This window comes from Megachile rotundata, chromosome 2 (genome assembly GCF_050947335.1).
Source record: "Megachile rotundata isolate GNS110a chromosome 2, iyMegRotu1, whole genome shotgun sequence".
In the NCBI taxonomy this organism is placed as follows: Eukaryota; Metazoa; Arthropoda; class Insecta; order Hymenoptera; family Megachilidae; genus Megachile; species Megachile rotundata.
The window spans coordinates 19,798,834-19,807,614 of NC_134984.1; the positions used below are offsets into that span (position 1 = coordinate 19,798,834).

Below are 8,781 nucleotides of genomic sequence, written 5' to 3' on the forward strand. Positions count from 1 at the left end.
TTTGTTGAATTAATAAAAGCTTACTATATTAAAAATGTTTATATTGAAAGACATATTTGTCGAATTAATAAAAGCTTACTATATTAAAAATGTTTATATTAAAAGACATATTTGTCGAATTAATAAAAGCTTACTATATTAAAAATGTTTATATTGAAAGACATTTGTCGAATTAATAAAAGCTTACTATATTAAAAATGTTTATATTAAAAGACATATTTGTCGAATTAATAAAAGCTTACTATATTAAAAATGTTTATATTGAAAGACATATTTCTCGAATTAATAAAAGCTTACTATATTAAAAATGTTTATATTGAAAGACATATTTGTTGAATTAATAAAAGCTTACTATATTAAAAATGTTTATATTGAAAGACATATATGTCGAATTAATAAAAAGTTACTATAAGCTAGTTATTGATGTACCACCATTTGTATCGTGTTTCATAATGAAAATTCCGCGAGTTCGCACAGGTGAAAGAAGAAAGGACGATAAGAAACGTATTTATGAAGTCAGAGGAAAAAGCGTAGGGTACAGCTGCAGGTCGCAGTGTCGAACGAGGGTTAAAAATGGAGGGAGTAACGAGCGAGCATGCAGACGGCGAAAGGGAAAAAGAAAAAAATGGAGGATCACGCGAGCGGTGACAGTGAACGATCGCATCGATAGGGCCGCATCGATACGTCACGATCTCTCGACAAGATAGAAACGGTCCTTGATAAAATGCGCGCCTACCTTTCGACTCGAATCATATTTTCGTGCTCGATCGCGACTGGTCGACTCTCGCACGCGATCGTAAGGACTCTTTTATGAATATACCGTGTACGTATCCGGTAGTCTAATGACCCGAGGCATAATAGAGCTATTACCGTGGGCGGTGAAAGACATTAACGATTGATAGGCCCCTTCATCTTTTAAATGGAAATCGGAAACGTGCGTTTCCTGTCTTTCCTACGAAATTCCGCTAATTGGATACTTCATTCATTTCTCTGCAAATGCAACAACGCACTTTCTTGCTATTGAAAATTAGAACTTTGAAAACTTTTTAAATTACGAAGTTTGAAAAGTTTTAAGAATCAGGGAATACAGAAATCGTTTAAAAATCTGAAGATCCGGAAGTTCGAAAGTCAGGATATTTCTCGTCGTAAAAACAGATACGATTCGAGTAAATCACGAGCTGTTGAATAATTAACACGCAATCTACGATTACGCGTGATAATTGAAGAATTAAAGTCATTAACACCTGATTACCATTCGAACGTCGTAAAACGAAGATTTTAATAGCGGTTTTATAGCACCATTAAACTCTCCACGGTTTATCTAGATCAAGCACTCGAAACGGTAATAAAGATACATGAAATCTGATCCATAACCGATACTGTTAATCCCTAAACAGCAAAGGAACGTACAAACGAAAGCTAACCTTTTCATGAACACCGTAGGATTCCATGCGAAGAGAAAGGAATTTTTAATCCATCAGAATTCGTTGAATCGAAAGAATTCACTGTCCAAACGTTGAAGCAATTTCAGCGAGTAGACGTGCCTGCAGGATAGATTCACCCTCGCAGATTTCCATTTCTGGTATCGTAAGAGAATCAAAAATAGGCCACGTGTCGTTCTCTCATCTGATAAGTTTAGTTTCATTAAAATTGTAGTTACACAGTTTCCTCGCGAGTATTAGAAATTACGAGATTGGAATTGTAAAATAAGCAAAAGGGAGTCGATCGAAGCTAGAGGGAAAAACGCTGGTTACCGGAGGGCGCGAATGCCCGCTGATTGCGCTCCCGTTTATGGGATTGAACGGTGGCCATAAAGTCGGAGTCTCGGTTTACAGGCTAATATTCGTCCTGGATATTTTTATTCCCCCGTTTCTGGGTAGAGCAGTTCCGAAAAACAAAAGGGAAGTCTGACGACCGGTTCGATCGTTCGCTCGGTTGATTTAGGGCCTCGCGTTGCAAACGTCTCGCATTTATTTATAAGACACCACCCAAGAATAAAATGTTGACGGGCGTGGAGGGATACTCGTACACATCGTTCGTTCTGTTCCCGTCAAACTTTGACGTAGAGGTCGTAAAGCGTATCTCGTCATCCGTCCTCGGCTTCGTAAGCCTCCGGATTATCTCTCGCCTGGTTACTGCTTACGGACCGCGCTCTTTCTCCGCTATATTCGCGGCTTTTTCTCCTCTGTCTACCGTATAAATTAGTGTCCCTTAATTCCTTCCTAACTATACCGACAAAAACGCGGACAATTATTTCTTACGCTCTCCTCGTTCTGCTCCGCGGAGATCCAGGATTAACGTCGTTCTTTGTTTCGCCATCTTTTTATTCGGCTTTGAGCATCCTTATCGGAGACATTAACAGCGATACCAGTGATTAGAGCCTTCTTATCGCTCGATTACGTTGCATCCGCTTCTTTCTCTTTGCTAGTTTATGTCTTTTGAGACGAACAGCTGTAAAAATATAGAAATTGTTATATGGTTACTTTGCTGAAAATGGAGTTAGGACTATCAGGTTCGGTTGAAGTCACTGAAACTACCAAACCGGTCAAATGACCGCTCCACAAGCTTCTTATTATAAGGAACACATTTTGTTAAAATACATTTTTTTAAATCAGAATTGATTTTCAAGATAAAGAATAAATGTATGGGTAAATATTGACAGAAGGGGACCCAAGTCACATTGACATATGTTGTCAAGGTCACTGTCCTGAGTAACCTACAATAAATTTTAGCCGCCGCTCGTTTATTAAAAAGTTACTAAATAAAATTTCTATTTGTGACATTACATACATTTAAATATATTATATGCTTGAACATCCTAGAACACCCCTTACACCCAGGCAAGGCAAAATTAGGTTAGGTTAGGTTGGTTAGGTAGGTTAGGTTAGGTCAATACTTATCAAGATGTCCAATCTGTGGGCTCGTACGTCGAGATCGATCGAATATTGACAAAAGGGGTAAATATTGACCTAACCTAACCTAATTTTGCTTTGCCTGGGTGTAAAGGGTGTTCTAGGATGTTCAAACATATATTTAAATGTATGTAATGTCACAAATATTAATTTTATTTAGTAACTTTTATTGTTAATAACTTTTTAATAAACGAGCGACGACTAAAATTTATTGTAAGCTACTCAGAACAGTGACCTTGACAACATATGTCAAGGTCAATGTGACTAGGTCCCCTTTTGTCAATATTTATCAATGTATGTATTAATTCATGTTTCGTCGTTTGTTTCTTTATTTTTAATTTCAAATTAAGTACACATTATATACCGGTAGGTATCGAGTTCCACAAATCTCCAAATTCCTCCTAGCGCTCTAAATGCTTTTAATTTATCCCAAATTAAATTCTTGATACCTAAGCAATACTGGAGTCGTCAGAAAGAATATCCGTGACTCCATACACGGAGCATTAATAATAATTATCAGTTGCAGTTACGCAAATTTGCGAGCGCGCAGGTCATGATTTAGGAGATGATTTATCGGTAGAAAGCTATCGTTTACGGTGGTTTACACGTTACGAAAATAATACAGCTGTATCTAGTATCGCCATCGCGATTAAACGGTTTGCTAATTAAATTATATCGAGTTAATTATTACGATTCACCGTTGAACGAGCGTGCACGCGTAATTATGCACCGAAAGCAAGCTTTGCAGGTTGGCTTATCACGTGTGCCCAGTGATTACAGCAAACCGCATGGAAGCATGTGAAACCACTTGGTTACGTAATAGGATCCTCCTTCTGAAATATTGCATCGTGTGAACGTTACGCGGACGTGCCCCTGCTCGAATAGATATGAAACTCCATGGTCGAAACATACGTCGCACCCACGCGTTAACTCTTTGCCTCGTAAAATGTGCTCCGAGATGCTGACTTAACTCCGATTAATTCCTTCGTTTTTCTTCTCGATCTGACACGTGATTCTCACGCCCTGCTTATTACGAAACGGTTCCTTTTTTTTCTTAATCCTTCCCTCTTCGACGCTCTGCAGCAGCTGAACATGTTACACGTTAATTATCTATGTGGATACTATACGTAAGTTTATGCGACAACGGAGGTACAATAAATTTATGTAATCGGTCTGATAAACTACTATAACCGTAGCGCGTACAGTGATCAGGGAGACGTTTACGTCACTTATTGCATATACGTACAAATTTATACCGACATGGTAAATTAACTGTATCGTATACCAAGGTTTATACCACCGTTTTGATAAATTGTACCATTTTAATCAATCCCTGCTACTTTTTGTTACCAATTTAATAGATAAACGATTGCAGAAAGCGATATTCGTGAACGTAACCTCTGCTTCAAGCATCAAATATTTGTAGAACAAGAGCATCGTAAGCTCATTAAGCAACCTAACAACGGTTTACTCCGTTATTTCGAACGATTAGCAGGAGCTTAAGATCGAAATTATATACAATGATCATTTTCGAAACCGTAAACGACATCTAATACTACGAAGATAATTCTTGGAAGAGCTTAACCCTTCCCGCAAGCAGAGCTTAAAGAGTTTATCCACGATATCGAATCTGAAACGCAAAATCTCGAATACCGAGCGCTAGGCATTACGAACCACCTGCCGTTGCGCAATGGTTCCCTCGAAACGGCTCCAATTAAATGTTGTCGAGCAATCAGCTTGATCGAAAAGCAAAGTACTCGCTCTAACCGGTATCAATCGCCGTTATCGCAAGTAGAACAATCGCGTTCGACGCACGGGTGGCGATGGTTGATAAATCATCGGAAATCGTCCCGGAGCCAGCAATTTGCCAGTGGACTGTCATTACGGGCAACGGTGTGTGGCATGAATCACACGACCGATACGAATGTGTATCGGGCCGCCGGCTTCTACGGAACCGTCCGAAAAAGATTTAAAGTTTAAACGAGCAGAGGGTCGGCCCGATCAGCTGAGCAACAATTTGTCGTGATGTGGGCGGTTGGAATCTTACATATCTCCCGAATGCCGGCCATCCGGCGTTCGTGTCGACGACACGTGCTACATATACTCCTCTACGACACAAAGCGTGTGTACATACAGGCTGTTCCACTTGCAACGTCCCATTTATTTTCGTCGTTATTATTCATGACCGATAGAACCTTTTGAAACGTTCGCTTATGGAGATATTCGTGTGGAGAATTCAAATATGAGTAGATTTGGACATAGATTAGAGGAATTAACACCTCGATTAATAATCTGTTTAAGAGCGAATGTAGAACCTGTGGGTTGATCAATCGACCTCGATCTCGTTCTGAACTTTATACGGTGGACGTAGGGACGTAGGAATTTGGGAACACAGGGATTTGGGGTATGTAGGGATTTAGAAACGCAGGAATTTGGAGTATGTACGGATTTGAAGACGTAGACGTTTGAGGTCACAGAGATTTGGGGTGTGTAGAGATCTGGAGACGTAGGAGTTCGAATGTGCAGGAATCTAGGGACGTGTTTGGGTATGTGAAGATCTGAGGCATCTAGTAACACAGAAACTGGAGTTCTTCAGATCTGAGATACGGGAATTTCACAACACAGGGATTCGAGAATTTACATTCGGAGATCTGAGTATCTAAATATCGAGTGATTTAAGGAACTAGAGATGTACGTATGTAGGTGTTCATGAAGCTAGAGATTTAATTATCTAACTAGTGAATGATTTAGTACGTAGTTGTTAAGGATATATGAACGAGCCTGTAGGTCGAACGATTTGTCTGGTCGGGTCGTAGAAAACGGAGTGTCTGCCTGGCGTTGGCTTTTCGCCATACGCCCACGCACACCCCTCTGCGTTGTTCTCCAAACATGTCCCGAACTTAGAACAACGTCGCCACGCTAATCCCACGGATCTTCGGGCAGACGCGTCGCGTCGGGGACTGATTCTTTCCCCGCGTTTGCCCGCAGCTGTTCTTCTCTGTCGTGCACTCACGCGGATTAAACGCGGACAAGAAAAACGTCGAGTACTGCCGGTGCACGAGCCACGAACATCGAATTGCCGGCTTTCGAGCTACGATCGTAGCGAACGATATTTTAATTACATTGCCCTACCCTCTTCCTCCCTCGCGTTTCCGCTCGCTTTGCACGCGGACAGCCGTCTCCGCGACGTCGTCGGCTTCGACGTGTTCGTGGAAAAGAAACTCGAGTACACTTTACCCGTAATATTCTTCGAGCATACCTTTTTCTAGGATACTCTTCGATTCGAAATCAACTTCCGCCATCTTGAAGAGAAACTTTCGTGCTAGAATCGAGCGAAATTATCGAACCTGATCTCCCAGTATCCTGCGGTTCGTAGATTGAACGAGTCGAAGTTTTCATACGGAAGATTGAATTTTCCGAGACTCGTAAACGCCTTTACTTCAGAGGAACGTAAACTCGGCGAAAAGAGAAGTTGCGTGTTTCGTTTGCGATTTGCTAATTGGACTCATCAGCGTCGCTTACCTGCTTCTCAGACGGTGGATCGTTTGACATTAGAAGTATCGCGAATTCGCTGAAATTACCGTCGCTCTTGCGACCTCGTTCCGCGACGTACACGCGCCTTCTCCGATAATAATTCGTTTAAACTCGTCTTCGTGGCTGATTCTTTCGATCAAAGGATTCCCTTTGTCGTTACACGTTGCTCTCGGTTTATTCCGGTTGGCTCGAGGGGATCTATAACGGAAGCCACATTGGCGTAACTAGGTGAACGCCAAAATCATCCTGGACCAAAATGGATGTCATGATAATAGAAATTCTTTGAGATTACAAATTTTCCGAGTTGAACGGTCAATTAGAAATTGGGAAATCAAATAAACAATTTGGACAATTAGAAAAATGGAATTGGAGAACTAGGAAATTTGAAACTTTATAATGAAGAGGTTAAAAAATTTGACGAACTAAAATAAAGTTCTAAATTCCTGAAACAGAATATTATCGAGCGAGCAGATGTAGCAACGCGACACGGTTGATGAAAATGCTTGTTACGTAGTTGGACTACGAGATGGAGGAACGATAAGGATCGTAGAAAAGTCGTTAATCGAAAGAAGCTTGTTCCGAAAGTAGAAAGCCAGAAGAAGAAGAGGAGGAGGAAGAAATCGAGCAGGGTGCGGTTTGATGCGGTGTTTAACCGCGGCTGAAGGTACACCCATTAAATCAATGGCAAGCCTTCTGGCCTGCTTTCCGCCAAGAAAACTTCAAAAGACGTTTTTACACGGGAATACGTGTGGCAAGCAGAAAGGATACCGTTCGCATAGGGCTCGCGTTTTATGAACCGCTACGAAGATAGGATTTCCCGCTGGCTGATTCAGTTTCTGCGAAAGATTTCGCTTTTTTGATTTACAAACACAAAAGGCCGAGGGGACGACTTATTTGCGGAACGGCCGCCGTGATCCGCGGAAATAAGTCGAATAAGGAGGAGAGAGAAAGGAGAGACGGCAAAGGAAATCGTAGAGTGGATATCAAAGTCGGTTGGGACTGACGCAAGAATACTTCCCGTGGATGTCTATGGTTATCGATTTTTGAAGACTGTGCCTGTCCATTGGCGTAACCAGGATTTTTATGGAAGGAGGCGCACCGTAAATACGCGATAAATCCATACGATCAATTTCTCGATTCTGCAATTATTCCCTAGCTTTTCGCTTCTAGTTATAAATTGGTCGACGATGGAATTTCTCAATCTTTCAACTTCTACATTGCCCTGATCCATTTTGCACGTTTCGCTTCTCTTCCAGAAGTTCCACTATTATATTATCTAATTATTTAATTCTGACTCGTAATTTTTCAAGGAAGCTGAAAATTGTCCGCGTTCGCACAAAATTCCGCACCATTCCGCCGACGTATTCTAACGGAGCACAATCGAGGAACTGTTTGAATATTCTAGCGGGGCAGCATGTTTTTTCCTTCGGCGTATACGATTATCTCGAATGCAACAATTGACAAGCACACTGACAAGCAGACCTTCCAGTTGACGCGAAATTAAAAAGCTGTCTAAAGGTTAAACGACCGGCTTAAAATAAAGCAGCGTATCGCGTGCGACGTTAGATAGTAGAGCTCGCCGTGGAACGATATATACCCCGATTTTCTTTCTCCCCGTTTTCTTTTCCCTTCGGCCGATTTCTTTTTTCTCCTACTTTCTTTTTAACCAAAGATTAAGCTATACGTGTTCCGTGGAAATTATGTATCTCGCGTTACGCCGTTTCGTATTACGAATTCGTTTGGCTGTACAGTTTCTCCTTGCAGATATACGCGGTTTCGTGAAACGCCATAATACCGAGCGCCGGTGTATTCGCGTCTTCTAGGTATTCATCGACTCACGGCGTATACAATGTAAAAATACGGAAACGTATTATCATTATGACCCCGACGAACACAGAACGGCAATTATAATTAGGTCGGCTGCCGATGATAAGCCTTCTGGGAATGCGTGACTCCTGATAAAGTTGCTGACATTTTTCTGTACTCACGAACCGCCTCGTACGTGTCACGTAAAACAAAAGGGCATTCTTACGTTCGCCCGCTATTTATTACCGCGACAATATTTTTTTGCCATTCCGCCGAATTTCTCTACGTTAAGAAACACGCTTTCGCAAGGAATCCTAACCCTCTACTACATCAAATCGGGCTCGAATATTCATACATATTTCCTAGTTAGGAAATCTAACCAGGTTTAGTTTAGAAAGAAGATGAATATGATATTGCTGTTAACACTAGATTTACGGAACCCGTCAAAATGACGGATAATAGGTCTATTTTAGATGACAGAATGTGTTAAGAAATTTTTGCAAAAATGTCAACTTTCATCAACTTTCAG

At 41.1% G+C, this 8,781-nt stretch overlaps 1 long non-coding RNA gene across 1 annotated transcript; it reads right to left on the minus strand.

Annotated features, from left to right (window-relative positions):
* Positions 1-283: 283 nt before the first annotated feature.
* On the minus strand, positions 284-8,030 carry LOC105663598 (uncharacterized). The gene is made up of 3 exons (XR_013040628.1): positions 3,277-8,030; positions 2,262-2,451; positions 284-2,189 (listed from the first exon to the last, which is right to left on the minus strand). It is a non-coding gene; the product is annotated as an uncharacterized LOC105663598 (long non-coding RNA).
* Positions 8,031-8,781: the final 751 nt, after the last annotated feature.